Source organism: Pseudophryne corroboree, unplaced genomic scaffold (assembly GCF_028390025.1).
Source record: "Pseudophryne corroboree isolate aPseCor3 unplaced genomic scaffold, aPseCor3.hap2 scaffold_294, whole genome shotgun sequence".
NCBI lineage: Eukaryota > Metazoa > Chordata > Amphibia > Anura > Myobatrachidae > Pseudophryne > Pseudophryne corroboree.
In genome coordinates, this window is record NW_026969607.1 from 440,808 (window position 1) to 455,769 (window position 14,962).

At 39.6% G+C, this 14,962-nt stretch overlaps 7 non-coding genes and 1 pseudogene across 7 annotated transcripts; 6 read left to right on the top strand and 2 right to left on the bottom strand.

The window, feature by feature from the left end:
- The first annotated feature begins 2,580 nt into the window (after window positions 1-2,580).
- On the top strand, window positions 2,581-2,759 carry LOC135015420 (U1 spliceosomal RNA; annotated as a pseudogene).
- An 8,750-nt stretch (window positions 2,760-11,509) lies between these two features.
- On the bottom strand, window positions 11,510-11,673 carry LOC135015058 (U1 spliceosomal RNA). The gene has a single exon (XR_010213408.1). It is a non-coding gene; the product is annotated as a U1 spliceosomal RNA (small nuclear RNA).
- Window positions 11,674-12,344: 671 nt separating this feature from the next.
- Window positions 12,345-12,507, bottom strand: LOC135015338 (U1 spliceosomal RNA). Its single transcript, XR_010213633.1, has one exon. It is a non-coding gene; the product is annotated as a U1 spliceosomal RNA (small nuclear RNA).
- Window positions 12,508-12,651: 144 nt separating this feature from the next.
- LOC135015455 (U5 spliceosomal RNA) lies at window positions 12,652-12,767 on the top strand. Its single transcript, XR_010213711.1, has one exon. It is a non-coding gene; the product is annotated as a U5 spliceosomal RNA (small nuclear RNA).
- Window positions 12,768-13,037: 270 nt separating this feature from the next.
- LOC135015447 (U5 spliceosomal RNA) lies at window positions 13,038-13,153 on the top strand. The gene has a single exon (XR_010213701.1). It is a non-coding gene; the product is annotated as a U5 spliceosomal RNA (small nuclear RNA).
- Window positions 13,154-13,439: 286 nt separating this feature from the next.
- On the top strand, window positions 13,440-13,555 carry LOC135015463 (U5 spliceosomal RNA). The gene has a single exon (XR_010213718.1). It is a non-coding gene; the product is annotated as a U5 spliceosomal RNA (small nuclear RNA).
- Window positions 13,556-13,829: 274 nt separating this feature from the next.
- Window positions 13,830-13,945, top strand: LOC135014950 (U5 spliceosomal RNA). The gene has a single exon (XR_010213299.1). It is a non-coding gene; the product is annotated as a U5 spliceosomal RNA (small nuclear RNA).
- Window positions 13,946-14,220: 275 nt separating this feature from the next.
- Window positions 14,221-14,336, top strand: LOC135014945 (U5 spliceosomal RNA). Its single transcript, XR_010213294.1, has one exon. It is a non-coding gene; the product is annotated as a U5 spliceosomal RNA (small nuclear RNA).
- Window positions 14,337-14,962: the final 626 nt, after the last annotated feature.

Here is a 14,962-nt window from a genome sequence, read left to right on the forward strand (position 1 = left end):
GCTTTATCCACCCTAGGGGAGGATTCCCACCGTATCCTGTCCATTGGCGGGAAAGGATACGCCATAAGAATCCTTTTGGGAATCTGCAGGTTTTTGTCTGGAGATTCCCAAGCTTTTTCACATAATTCGTTCAACTCATGTGAGGGGGGAAAGGTTATCTCAGGTTTCTTTCCCTTATACATGTGTACCCTCGTGTCAGGGACAGGGGACTCTGTGATGTGCAAAACATCTTTTATTGCAATAATCATATATCGAATACATTTAGCCAATTTTGGCTGTAACTTTGCATCATCGTAGTCGACACTGGAGTCAGAATCTGTGTCGGTATCTGTGTCAACTATTTGGGATAGTGGGCGCTTTTGAGACCCCGAAGGTCCCTGCGACATAGGGACAGGCATGGGTTGACTCCCTGACTGTTCCCTAGCTTCAGCTTTGTCTAATCTCTTGTGTAATAAGTTTACATTAGCACTTAAAACATTCCACATATCCATCCAGTCAGGTATCGGCGTTGTCGATGGAGACACCACATTAATTTGCTCCTGCTCCTCTCTAGGAGAGCCTTCTACCTCAGACATGTCGACACACGTGTACCGACACACCATACACTCAGGGAATCCTCTTATCTGAGGACAGTTCCCCAACAAGGCCCTTTGGAGAGACAGAGAGAGAGAGTATGCCAGCACACACCCCAGCGCTATATGACCCAGGAAAAAAACACAATAATTTTATGTTTACCCAGTAGCGCTGTATTTCCATATATATATGCGCCTAATTATGTGCCCCCCTCTTCTTTAAGACCCTCTTTCTACCGTGGTATAAGCAGGGGAGAGTCCGTGGAGCTTCCCCTCAGCGGTGCTGTGGAGAAAATGGCGCTGGTGAGTGCTGAGGGAGAAGCCCCACCCCCTCAGCGACGGGCTTCTGTCCCGCTCAAATATAGTAAAAAAATGGCGGGGGCTCTTATATATATATACAGTGCCTAGCTGCATATATATTTATTTTGCCAAAGAGAGGTCTATATTGCTGCCCAGGGCGTCCCCCCTGCGCCCTTCACCCTTACACTGACTGCCGTGTGTGAGGTGTATTGGAGCAATGGAGCACAGCTTTACTGCTGTGCGTTACCTCAGTGAAGATCATGAAGTCTTCCGCCGCCTCTGAAGTCTTCTTTTCTTCTCATACTCACCCGGCTTCTATCTTCCGGCTCTGCGAGGGGGACGGCGGCGCGGCTCTGGGACGGACGGCGAGGGTGAGACCTGCGTACCGATCCCTCTGGAGCTAATGCTGTACAGTAACCTAAGAAGCAGAGCCTATCAACTCACAGAAGTAGGTGTGCATCTCTCCCCTCCGCCCCTCGATGCAGGGAGTCTGTTGCCAGCAGGCTCCCTGAAAATAAAAAAATCTAACAAATATACTTTCTGTCAGGAAACTCAGGAGAGCTCCCTGAAAAGCACCCAGTCTCCTCTGGGTACAGTAGTAAACTGAGGTCTGGAGGAGGGGCATAGAGGGAGGAGCCAGTGCACACCCAGATCTAAAGTCTTTCTTAAAGTGCCCATGTCTCCTGCGGAGCCCGTCTATCCCCCATGGTCCTTACGGAGTCCCCAGCATCCTCTAGGACGTAAGAGAAAAATTATGCTGGCAGAAAAATCCAATTGAGTGATTAAACAGCTCCAGAGCTGCTCTGTAAGGCAAGTAAAAGGGTGTGGGCCCTGCAGCACTACCTGTAGTTTGCATTGTGCATTGGAAGCCTAGTTTGCTGTCTGTTTCCACTTCTTTTTTCTTGAGCCCCTCCCGTCTATACCCTTGTGCACTATCCTGACTTCTCCTCCCGTCTGCTTACTTTGTGCCTTCCAATGCACAATGCAAACTACAGGTAGTGCTGCAGGGCCCACACCCTTTTACTTGCCTTACAGAGCAGCTCTTGAGCTGTTACAGTGCCCAGCTGCTGCAAGAAATCAGCGTGAATGCTTCAGGGGCTGGGGCATGGCCAACATGAGCCCCACAACGAAGGAGGGTGGGGGTGTTTAATGCGAACTAGGGGTCTCGCACAATGCGAACTACAGGTAGTGCTGCAGGGCCCACACCCTTTTACTTGCCTTACAGAGCAGCTCTGGAGCTGTTACAGTGCCCAGCTGCTGCAAGAAATCAGCTTGAATCCTTCAGGGGCTGGGGCATAGCCAACATGAGCCCCACACCGACAGAGGGTGGAGGTGTTTAATGCGAACTAGGGGTCATCCAAGTGCCGCAAAAGGCCGCCATGCCCTGCACACCCCTTTTCTCTTTTCATATGCAGACGAGGGTTGAAGCCAACTTTGACCCACTGCTTGGATGACATCGCCATATGCAAATCCATCTGCTGCAGGCCTTCCCCCAGGAATGCTTGCACTAGTTGTTGCATTTGGTTTGTTGTTTGGGGGTGCTTCAGTATTAGGCAGCCTTCTACCCTCCCATGTTCATCTGAAAATATGTGTTCTCCCTGCAGTTGTTGTCCCCAGATGAGAGTTCCCTTGTGCTGCCTCAGTTGAATCTCCTTTACTTGAAGGAGATGTGCCTGAGCAGCGGCCCTCCCCAGCCCTATCCCAAATCATACTTATTTTGCATAGGAGATACCATGGTCATGAAGACTGTTCTCCCAGGGTGCGGTTCATTCATTGCATTCTGGGTATGCTGACCCCTGTGATTTCCCCAAATGTGGGAAACTCGACTGCATTATTTAATGCGAACTAGGGGTCATCCAAGCACCGCAAAAGGCCGCCATGCCCTGCATACCCCTTTTCTCTTTTCATAAGCAGACGAGGTTTGAAGCCAACTTTGACCCAATGCTTGGATGACATCACTTGCTGCCTTTCCAATGAAGCAAGTTTAATTTAATAATAGGTGAAAAACCATCCCTACAAAGGTGTTAATCAGATACTTGGCTTTGTGGACACTTTTCAGAGCACAAATTTGTTAGCATAAAAATAAAGCCAGAAAATGAAGAGCTGTTTAATCACTCAATTGGATTTTTCTGCCAGCATATTTCTTTTTCTCTGCAACCCACTGCTAAATTGTGCTTCCTAGCTGTTTTTATAAAATCACTGAATCAAATCTAACTCTGATTACATCAGAGAAGGCCAGGTACCCTACACCATAACAGGGGGTTTGAAATTTTGACTTGTCTACTTAAAGATCACCAAAATCTGATAACAAGGTCAATTAAGTCCCTGGGTGGGATTGAACCACCAACCTTTTGGTTAATAGCCTTACACACTAACTGATTGCGCCACAGCGACACTTTGCAAAAGTACATACTGACAAAGGCTAATAAGCATTCATCTAGAACGATTCCTAGAAACATTTTAAAAAGTCAATAATGTGGAGAGTTTTTGTAAGATGTTTCTTCCATCAACCAATGAAGAAACACATTGGTACTTTCCCATGATGAGTGAGTGCTTCAGGATCTTTTGCACTTACATGTGCAGCAGAGTACTGTAATGGAAGCATGCTGGGTCCATAACCCAGAGGTAGGCATATTGAAACTATCCTCTGCTATATGCATTTTTTTTTGTTAATTAAAGTAATCCAAAACTGGGATTGATATTTTTGCTCTTTTATTTTTACTTAAAGTACAATAACTTTTACCATTTTAATTTGTTTTAATAGTATATTGACAGTATTGTTTTCTTTCAAAAATCCAATTAATTTTCTTTACCCGATTATTAAAATGGTAATTGACAAAAACAAACTACATTGTCACCAGAAGAGCAATACAAAATGTACAAGTGATATATTAAAATCATCTTTCCAGCTTGAATTTCAATGATGCATTGGGGCAACGATTTTGTGAGAAACATCTTCACCCTTAAATAAAGATTTTCTTAATTCCTTACCTGTGTGCTAATTAGATATCACCTTGTTTTCACATTAAACAGACTTCCACATGAGAAAACAGCAAAGATGCAGTGGCGTTAATGTTTCCTGGTGTCAACCTGTATTATTTCCGTAGATATTGAAATGAGGATGCATCTTGCTGCCTTTCCAATGAAGCAAGTTTAATTTAGTAATAGGTGAAAAACCATCCCTACAAAGATGTTAATCAGATACTTGGCTTTGTGGACACTTTTCAGAGAACAAATTTGTAATCATAAAAATAAAGCCAGAAAATGAAGAGCTGTTTAATCACTCAATTGGATTTTTCTGCCAGCATTTTTCTTTTTCTCTGCAACCCACTGCTAAATTGTGCTTCCTAGCTGTTTTTTTATAAAATCACTTAATCAAATCTAACTCTGATTACATCAGAGAAGGCCAGGTACCCTATACCATAAGAGGGGGTTTGCAATTTTGACTTGTCTACTTAAATAATACCAAAATGTGATCACAAGGTCAATTACGTCCCTGGGTGGGATTGAACCACCAACCTTTTGATAAATAGCTGAACACACTAACCGATTGCGCCACAGAGACACTTTGCAAAAAGCACATACTGACAAAGACTAATAAGCATTCATCTAGAACGTTTCCTAGAAAAACTTTAAAAAGTCAATAATCTGGAGAGTTTTTGTAAGATGTTTCTTCCAGCAACCAATGAAGAAACACATTAGTACTTTCGCATGATGAGTGAGTGCTTCAGGATCTCTTGCACTTACATGTGCAGCAGAGTACTGCAATGGAAGCACGGTGGGCCCATAACCCAGAGGTAGGCAGATTGAAACTATACTTTGCTATATGAATTTTTTTTTTTGTTCATTAAAGTAATCCAAAACTGGGATTGATATTTTAGCTTTTATTTTTACTTAAAGTACAATAACTTTTACCATTTTAATTTGTTTTAATAGTATATTGACAGTATTGTTTTCTTTCAAAAATCCACTTAATTTTCTTTACCCTATTATTAAAATGGTAATTGACAAAAACAAACTACATTGTCACCATAAGAGCAATACAAAATGTACAAGTGATATATTAAAATCATCTTTCCAGCTTGAATTTCAATGATGCATTGGGGCAACGATTTTGTGAGAAACATCTTCACCCTTAAATAAAGATTTTCTTAATTCCTTACCTGTGTGCTAATTAGATATCACCTTGTTTTCACATTAAACAGACTTCCACATGAGAAAGCAGCAAGGATGCAGTGGCGTTAATGTTTCCTGGTGTCAACCTGTATTATTTCAGTAGATATTGAAATGAGGATGCATCTTGCTGCCTTTCCAATGAAGCAAGTTTAATTTAGTAATAGGTGAAAAACCATCCCTACAAATATGTTAATCAGATACTTGGCTTTGTGGACACTTTTCAGAGAACAAATTAGTTAGCATAAAAATAAAGCCAGAAAATGAAGAGCTGTTTAATCACTCAATTGGATTTTTCTGCCAGCATATTTCTTTTTCTCTGCAACCCACTGCCAAATTGTGCTTCCTAGCTGTTTTTATAAAATCACTGAATCAAATCTAACTCTGATTACATCAGAGAAGGCCAGGTACCCTACACCATAACAGGGGGTTTGAAATTTTGACTTGTCTACTTAAAGATCACCAAAATCTGATAACAAGGTCAATTCAATCCCTGGGTGGGATTAAACAACCAACCTTTTGGTTAATAGCCTTACACACTAACTGATTGCGCCACAGCTACACTTAGCAAAAGTACATACTGACAAAGGCTAATAAGCATTCATCTAGAACGATTCCTAGAAACATTTTAAAAAGTCAATAATGTGGAGAGTTTTTGTAAGATGTTTCTTCCATCAACCAATGAAGAAACACATTGGTACTTTCCCATGATAAGTGAGTGCTTCAGGACCTCTTGCACTTACATGTGCAGCAGAGTACTGTAATGGAAGCATGCTGTGTCCATAACCCAGAGGTAGGCAGATTGAAACTATCCTCTGCTATATGCATTTTTTTTTGTTAATTAAAGTAATCCAAAACTGGGATTGATATTTTTGCTCTTTTTTTTTACTTAAAGTACAATAACTTTTACCATTTTAATTTGTTTTAATAGTATATTGACAGTATTGTTTTCTTTCAAAAATCCACTTAATTTTCTTTACCCGATTATTAAAATGGTAATTGACAAAAACAAACTACATTGTCACCAGAAGAGCAATACAAAATGTACAAGTGATATATTAAAATCATCTTTCCAGCTTGAATTTCAATGATGCATTGGGGCAACGATTTTGTGAGAAACATCTTCACCCTTAAATAAAGATTTTCTTAATTCCTTACCTGTGTGCTAATTAGATATCACCTTGTTTTCACATTAAACAGACTTCCACATGCGAAAGCAGCAAGGATGCAGTGGCGTTAATGTTTCCTGGTGTCAACCTGTATTATTTCAGTAGACATTGAAATGAAGATGCATCTTGCTGCCTTTCCAATGAAGCAAGTTTAATTTAGTAATAGGTGAAAAACCATCCCTACAAAGGTGTTAATCAGAGACTTGGCTTTGTGGACACTTTTCAGAGAACAAATTTGTTAGTATAAAAATAAAGCCAGAAAATGAAGAGCTGTTTAATCACTCAATTGGATTTTTCTGCCAGCATATTTCTTTTTCTCTGCAACCCACTGCTAAATTGTTCTTCCTAGCTGTTTTTATAAAATCACTGAATCAAATCTAACTCTGATTACATTAGAGAAGGCCAGGAACCCTACACCATAACAGGGGGTTTGAAATTTTGACTTGTCTACTTAAAGATCACCAAAATCTGATAACAAGGTCAATTAAGTCCCTGGGTGGGATTGAACCACCAACCTTTTGGTTAATAGCCTTACACACTAACTGATTGCGCCAAAACGACACTTTGCAAAAGAACATACTGACAAAGGCTAATAAGCATTCATCTAGAACGATTCCTAGAAACATTTTAAAAAGTCAATAATGTGGAGAGTTTTTGTAAGATGTTTCTTCCATCAACCAATGAAGAAACACATTGGTACTTTCCCATGATGAGTGAGTGCTTCAGGATCTCTTGCACTTACATGTGCAGCAGAGTACTGTAATGGAAGCATGCTGGGTCCATAACCCAGAGGTAGGCAGATTGAAACTATCCTCTGCTATATGCATTTTTTTTTGTTAATTAAAGTAATCCAAAACTGGGATTGATATTTTTGCTCTTTTATTTTTACTTAAAGTACAATAACTTTTACCATTTTAATTTGTTTTAATAGTATTGTTTTCTTTCAAAAATCCTATTAATTTTCTTTACCCGATTATTAAAATGGTAATTGACAAAAACAAACTACATTGTCACCAGAAGAGCAATACAAAATGTACAAGTGATATATTAAAATCATCTTTCCAGCTTGAATTTCAATGATGCATTGGGGCAACGATTTTGTGAGAAACATCTTCACCCTTAAATAAAGATGTTCTTAATTCCTTACCTGTGTGCTAATTAGATATCACCTTGTTTTCACATTAAACAGACTTCCACATGAGAAAACAGCAAAGATGCAGTGGCGTTAATGTTTCCTGGTGTCAACCTGTATTATTTCCGTAGATATTGAAATGAGGATGCATCTTGCTGCCTTTCCAATGAAGCAAGTTTAATTTAGTAATAGGTGAAAAACCATCCCTACAAAGATGTTAATCAGATACTTGGCTTTGTGGACACTTTTCAGAGAACAAATTTGTTATCATAAAAATAAAGCCAGAAAATGAAGAGCTGTTTAATCACTCAATTGGATTTTTCTGCCAGCATTTTTCTTTTTCCCTGCAACCCACTGCTAAATTGTGCTTCCTAGCTGTTTTTTTTATAAAATCACTTAATCAAATCTAACTCTGATTACATCGGAGAAGGCCAGGTACCCTACACCATAAGAGGGGGTTTGCAATTTTGACTTGTCTACTTAAATATTACCAAAATCTGATCACAAGGTCAATTACGTCCCTGGATGGGATTGAACCACCAACCTTTTGATTAATAGCTGAACACACTAACCGATCGCGCCACAGAGACACTTTGCGAAAAATACATACTGACAAAGACTAATAAGCATTCATCTAGAACGTTTCCTAGAAAAACTTTAAAAAGTCAATAATCTGGAGAGTTTTTGTAAGATGTTTCTTCCATCAACCAATGAAGAAACACATTGGTACTTTCCCATGATAAGTGAGTGCTTCAGGACCTCTTGCACTTACATGTGCAGCAGAGTACTGTAATGGAAGCATGCTGGGTCCATAACCCAGAGGTAGGCAGATTGAAACTATCCTCTGCTATATGCATTTTTTTTTGTTAATTAAAGTAATCCAAAACTGGGATTGATATTTTTGCTCTTTTATTTTTACTTAAAGTACAATAACTTTTACAATTTTAATTTGTTTTAATAGTATATTGACAGTATTGTTTTCTTTCAAAAATCCTATTAATTTTCTTTACCCGATTATTAAAATGGTAATTGACAAAAACAAACTACATTGTCACCAGAAGAGCAATACAAAATGTACAAGTGATATATTAAAATCATCTTTCCAGCTTGAATTTCAATGATGCATTGGGGCAACGATTTTGTGAGAAACATCTTCACCCTTAAATAAAGATTTTCTTAATTCCTTACCTGTGTGCTAATTAGATATCACCTTGTTTTCACATTAAACAGACTTCCACATGCGAAAGCAGCAAGGATGCAGTGGCGTTAATGTTTCCTGGTGTCAACCTGTATTATTTCAGTAGACATTGAAATGAGGATGCATCTTGCTGCCTTTCCAATGAAGCAAGTTTAATTTAGTAATAGGTGAAAAACCATCCCTACAAAGGTGTTAATCAGAGACTTAGCTTTGTGGACACTTTTCAGAGAACAAATTTGTTAGCATAAAAATAAAGCCAGAAAATGAAGAGCTGTTTAATCACTCAATTGGATTTTTTTGCCAGCATATTTCTTTTTCTCTGCAACCCACTGCTAAATTGTGCTTCCTAGCTGTTTTTATAAAATCACTGAATCAAATCTAACTCTGATTACATCAGAGAAGGCCAGGTGCCCTACACCATAACAGGGGGTTTGAAATTTTGACTTGTCTACTTAAAGATCACCAAAATCTGATAACAAGGTCAATTACGTCCCTGGGTGGGATTGAACCACCAACCTTTTGGTTAATAACCATACACACTAACTGATTGCGCCACAGTGACACTTTGCAAAAGTACATACTGACAAAGGCTAATAAGCATTCATCTAGAACGTTTCCTAGAAACATTTTAAAAAGTCAATAATGTGGAGTTTTTGTAAGATGTTTCTTCCATCAACCAATGAAGAAACACATTGGTACTTTCCCATGATAAGTGAGTGCTTCAGGACCTCTTGCACTTACATGTGCAACAGAGTACTGTAATGGAAGCATGCTGGGTCCATAACCCAGAGGTAGGCAGATTGAAACTATCCTCTGCTATATGCATTTTTTTTGTTAATTAAAGTAATCCAAAACTGGGATTGATATTTTTGCTCTTTTATTTTTACTTAAAGTACAATAACTTTTACCATTTTAATTTGTTTTAATAGTATATTGACAGTATTGTTTTCTTTCAAAAATCCAATTAATTTTCTTTACCCGATTATTAAAATGGTAATTGACAAAAACAAACTACATTGTCACCAGAAGAGCAATACAAAATGTACAAGTGATATATTAAAATCATCTTTCCAGCTTGAATTTCAATGATGCATTGGGGCAACGATTTTGTGAGAAACATCTTCACCCTTAAATAAAGATTTTCTTAATTCCTTACCTGTGTGCTAATTAGATATCACCATGTTTTCAAATTAAACAGACTTCCACATGAGAAAGCAGCAAGGATGCAGTGGCGTTAATGTTTCCTGGTGTCAACCTGTATTATTTCAGTAGATATTAAAATGAGGATGCATCTTGCTGCCTTTCCAATGAAGCAAGTTTAATTTAGTAATAGGTGAAAAACCATCCCTACAAATATGTTAATCAGATACTTGGCTTTGTGGACACTTTTCAGAGAACAAATTCGTTAGCATAAAAATAAAGCCAGAAAATGAAGAGCTGTTTAATCACTCAATTGGATTTTTCTGCCAGCATATTTCTTTTTCTCTGCAACCCACTGCTAAATTGTGCTTCCTAGCTGTTTTTTTTTATAAAATCACTGATTCAAATCTAACTCTGATTACATCAGAGTAGGCCAGGTACCCTACACCATAAGAAGGGGGTTTGAAATTTTGACTTGTCTACTTAAAGATCACCAAAATCTGATAACAAGGTCAATTACATCCCTGGGTGGGATTGAACCACCAACCCTTTGATTAATAACCAAACACACTAACAGATTGTGCCACAGAGACACTTTACAAACGTAAATACTGACAAAGGCTAATAAGCATTCATCTAGAACGTTTCCTAGAAAAACTTTAAAAAGTCAATAATCTGGAGAGTTTTTGTAAGATGTTTCTTCCATCAACCAACGAAGAAACACATTGGTACTTTCCCATGATGAGTGAGTGCTTCAGGATCTCTTGCACTTACATGTGCAGCAGAGTACTGCAATGGAAAAATGCTGGGCCCATAACCCAGAGGTAGGCAGATTGAAACTATCCTCTGCTATATGCATTTTTTTTGTTAATTAAAGTAATCCAAAACTGGGATTGATATTTTTGCTCTTTTATTTTTACTTAAAGTACACTAACTTTTACCATTTTAATTTGTTTTAATAGTATATAGACAGTATTGTTTTCTTTCAAAAATCCACTTAATTTTCTTTACCCTATTATTAAAATGGTAATTGACAAAAACAAACTACATTGTCACCAGAAGAGCAATACAAAATGTACAAGTGATATATTAAAATCATCTTTCCAGCTTGAATTTCAATGATGCATTGGGGCAACGATTTTGTGAGAAACACCTTCACCCTTAAATAAAGATTTTCTTAATTCCTTACCTGTGTGCTAATTAGATATCACCTTGTTTTCACATTAAACAGACTTCCACATGCGAAAGCAGCAAGGATGCAGTGGCGTTAATGTTTCCTGGTGTCAACCTGTATTATTTCAGTAGACATTGAAATGAGGATGCATCTTGCTGCCTTTCCAATGAAGCAAGTTTAATTTAGTAATAGGTGAATAACCATCCCTACAAAGGTGTTAATCAGAGACTTGGCTTTGTGGACACTTTTCAGAGAACAAATTTGTTAGCATAAAAATAAAGCCAGAAAATGAAGAGCTGTTTAATCACTCAATTGGATTTTTTTGCCAGCATATTTCTTTTTCTCTGCAACCCACTGCTAAATTGTGCTTCCTAGCTGTTTTTATAAAATCACTGAATCAAATCTAACTCTGATTACATCAGAGAAGGCCAGGTACCCTACACCATAACAGGGGGTTTGAAATTTTGACTTGTCTACTTAAAGATCACCAAAATCTGATAACAAGGTCAATTACGTCCCTGGGTGGGATTGAACCACCAACCTTTTGATTAATAACCATACACACTGAGGCAGCACAATGGAACTCTCGAAAGAAGAACAAGGCTAGAGGAAGAACTGAAACAAAGAAATCTGACTTTTACTAGAGCTGACCAGAGGAAAGCACAAACACAGTCCCCCATTACCACAAATAATGCAGTTGAGTTTCCCACATTTGGGGAAATCACAGGGGTCAGCATACCCAGAATGCAATGAATGAACCTCACCCTGGGAGAACAATCTTCAAGACCATGGTCTCTCCTATGCAAAATAAGTATGATTTGGGATAGGGCTGGGGAGGGCCGCTGCTCAGGCACATCTCTGTCAAGTAAAGGAGATTCAACTGAGGCAGCACAAGGGAACTCTCATCTGGGGACAACAACTGCAGGGAGAACACATATTTTCAGATGAACATGGGAGGGCAGAAGGCTGCCTAATACTGAAGCACCCCCAAACAACAAACCAAATGCAACAACTAGTGCAAGCATTCCTGGGGGAAGGCCTGCAGCAGATGGATTTGCATATGGTGATGCCATCCAAGCAGTGGGTCAAAGTTGGCTTCAACCCTCGTCTGCATATGAAAAGAGAAAAGGGGCGTGCAGGGCATGGCGGCCTTTTGCGGCGCTTGGATGACCCCTAGTTCGCATTACACACCTCCACCCTCCTTCGGTGTGGGGCTCATGTTGGCTATGCCCCAGCCCCTGAAGCATTCAAGCTGATTTCTTGCAGCAGCTGGGCACTGTAACTGCTCCAGAGCTGCTCTGTAAGGCAAGTAAAAGGGTGTGGGCCCTGCAGCACTACCTGTAGTTTGCATTGTGCGTTGGAAGGCACGAAGTAAGCAGACGGGAGAAGTCAGGATAGTGCGCAAGGGCATAGAAGGGAGCGGCTCAAGAAAAGAGAAGTGGAAACAGACAGCAAACTAGGCTGGAGAGAGACCTGAGACAAAGAGATCTGAATTATACGAGAGCCGACCAAGGGAAACACAAATTATGCAGTCAAGTTTCCCACATTTGGGGAAATTACAGGGGCAGCACAACCAGAGTGCAATGGGTGAGCCTTGCCCTGGGAGAAGCACCTTCATGATCATAGTATCTCACCTGGCAGGTAAGTAGGAGTTGGGCTAGAGCTGGGGAGGGTCGCTGCTCGAGCATCCCCCTGTCAAGTAAAGGAGATTCAACTGAGGCAGCACAAGGGAACTCTCATCTGGGGACAACAACTGCAGGGAGAACACATATTTTCAGATAAAAATCTTGGTCATGCTCTGGTTTCTCTTCAGAACGAACAAATCTTTCGCCTTTTACTAAAGATTTCCGTGGAGAGGAGCAAAACCGAGTTTTATCTCAATTTTTGCATGCCCCATCTTTTTGGGGTTTCTTTTATCGGTTTAAAGATAGAATGAGTGTGCTTTAATGTAAGCTCATTTGCATAGAAATGACAGTAAATGTTTGTTTCTTTTCAAACAGAACTTTCTTGACCATGCTACTTGCTTGAAAGATCTGGGAGCACATGGAATACAGTACAAACCATGCTTATAGCAAGGAGAAGACAGGTGAGAAATCTGCTTTCTTTCAAATTGGGCGCTCACTTTGATCTGAATAAGGACTGCTGGCACGGCACTCAGGCGACAGGTGGAATCTTGGTCATGCTCTGGTTTCTCTTCAGAACGAACAAATCTTTCGCCTTTTACTAAAGATTTCCGTGGAGAGGAGCAAAACTGAGTTTTATCTCAATTTTTGCATGCCCCATATTATTGGGGTTTCTTTTATCGGATTAAAGACAGAACGAGTGTGCTTTCTTGTTAGCTTTAATGTAAGTTTATTTGCATAACAATGACAATAAATGTCTGTTTCTTTTCAAGCAGAACTTTCTTGACCATACTAATTGCTTGAAAGATCTGGGAGCACATGGAAAAGAGTACAAACCATGCTTATAGCAAGGGGAAGCCTGGTGAGAAATCTGCTTTCTTTCTTTCAAATTGGGTGCTCACTTTGAGCTGAATGAGGACTGCTGGCATGGCACTCAGGCGACAGGTGGAATCTTGGTCATGCTCTGGTTTCTCTTCAGAACGAACAAATCTTTCGCCTTTTACTAAAGATTTCCGTGGAGAGGAGCAAAACTGAGTTTTATCTCAATTTTTGCATGCCCCGTCTTATTGGGGTTTCTTTTATCAGTTTAAAGATAGAACGAGTGTGCTTTAATGTAAGCTCATTTGCGTAGAAATGACAGTAAATGTTTGTTTCTTTTCAAACAGAACTTTCTTGACTATACTAATTGCTTGAAAGATCTTGGAGCACATGGAAAAGAGTACAAACCATGTTTATAGCAAGGGGAAGCCTGGTGAGAAATCTGCTTTCTTTCTTTCAAATTGGGTGCTCACTTTGAGCTGAATGAGGACTGCTGGCATGGCACTCAGGCGACAGGTAGAATCTTGGTCATGCTGTGGTTTCTCTTCAGAACGAACAAATCTTTCACCTTTTACTAAAGATTTCCGCGGAGAGGAGCAAAACTGAGTTTTATCTCAATTTTTGCATGCCCCATCTTATTGGGGTTTTATTTTATTGGTTTAAAGATAGAACGAGTGTGCTTTAATGTAAGCTCATTTGCATAGAAATGACAGTAAATGTTTGTTTCTTTTCAAACAGAACTTTCTTGACCACACTAATTGTTTGAAAGATCTGGGAGCACATGGAAAAGAGTACAAACCATGTTTATAGCAAGGGGAAGCCAGGTGAGAAATCTGCTTTCTTTCATTCAAATTGGGTGCTCACTTTGAGCTGAATGAGAACTGCTGGCATGGCACTCAGGCGACAGGTGGAATCTTGGTCATGCTCTGGTTTCTCTTCAGAACTAACAAATATTTCGCCTTTTATTAAAGATTTCCGTGGAGAGGAGCAAAACTGAGTTTTATCTCAATTTTTGCATGCCCCATATTATTGGGGTTTCTTTTATCAGTTTAAAGACAGAACGAGTGTGCTTTCTTGTTAGCTTTAATGTAAGTTTATTTGCATAACAATGACAGTAAATGTTTGTTTCTTTTCAAACAGAACTTTCTTGACCATGCTACTTGCTTGAAAGATCTGGGAGCACATGGAAAACAGTACAAACCATGCAGTATCACAAGAGCCTTTATTTGATCTTTCATGAAGATAGAGCAGAATTGAGGACACGTCAACAATTTCTGCCGAAGGTGGTTCATCTTTCCACATGGTGCCTTTGGCCACTGACACCTTCGTTGAGTCAAAGTCTCTGGCTGTGGTCAGAACTTTGAAAATTTATGTCACCAGAACGGTTCAGATTAGGAAAACAGAGGCTCTGTTTGTCCTGTATGCTCCCAACATGATTGGGTGTCCTGCTTCCATGCAGACCATTACGCGCTGGATCTGTGGTAAGATTCAGCATGCTCATTCCACGGCAGGATTGCCGTTACTGAATTAGGTGAAGACCCATTCTACTAGAAAGGTGGGTTCATCCTGGGCAGCTGGTCGGGGAGTCTCGGCATTGCAACTTTGCCGAGCAGCTATTTAGTAAACACTTTTGCTAAGTTTTACAAGTTTGATACCTTGGCTG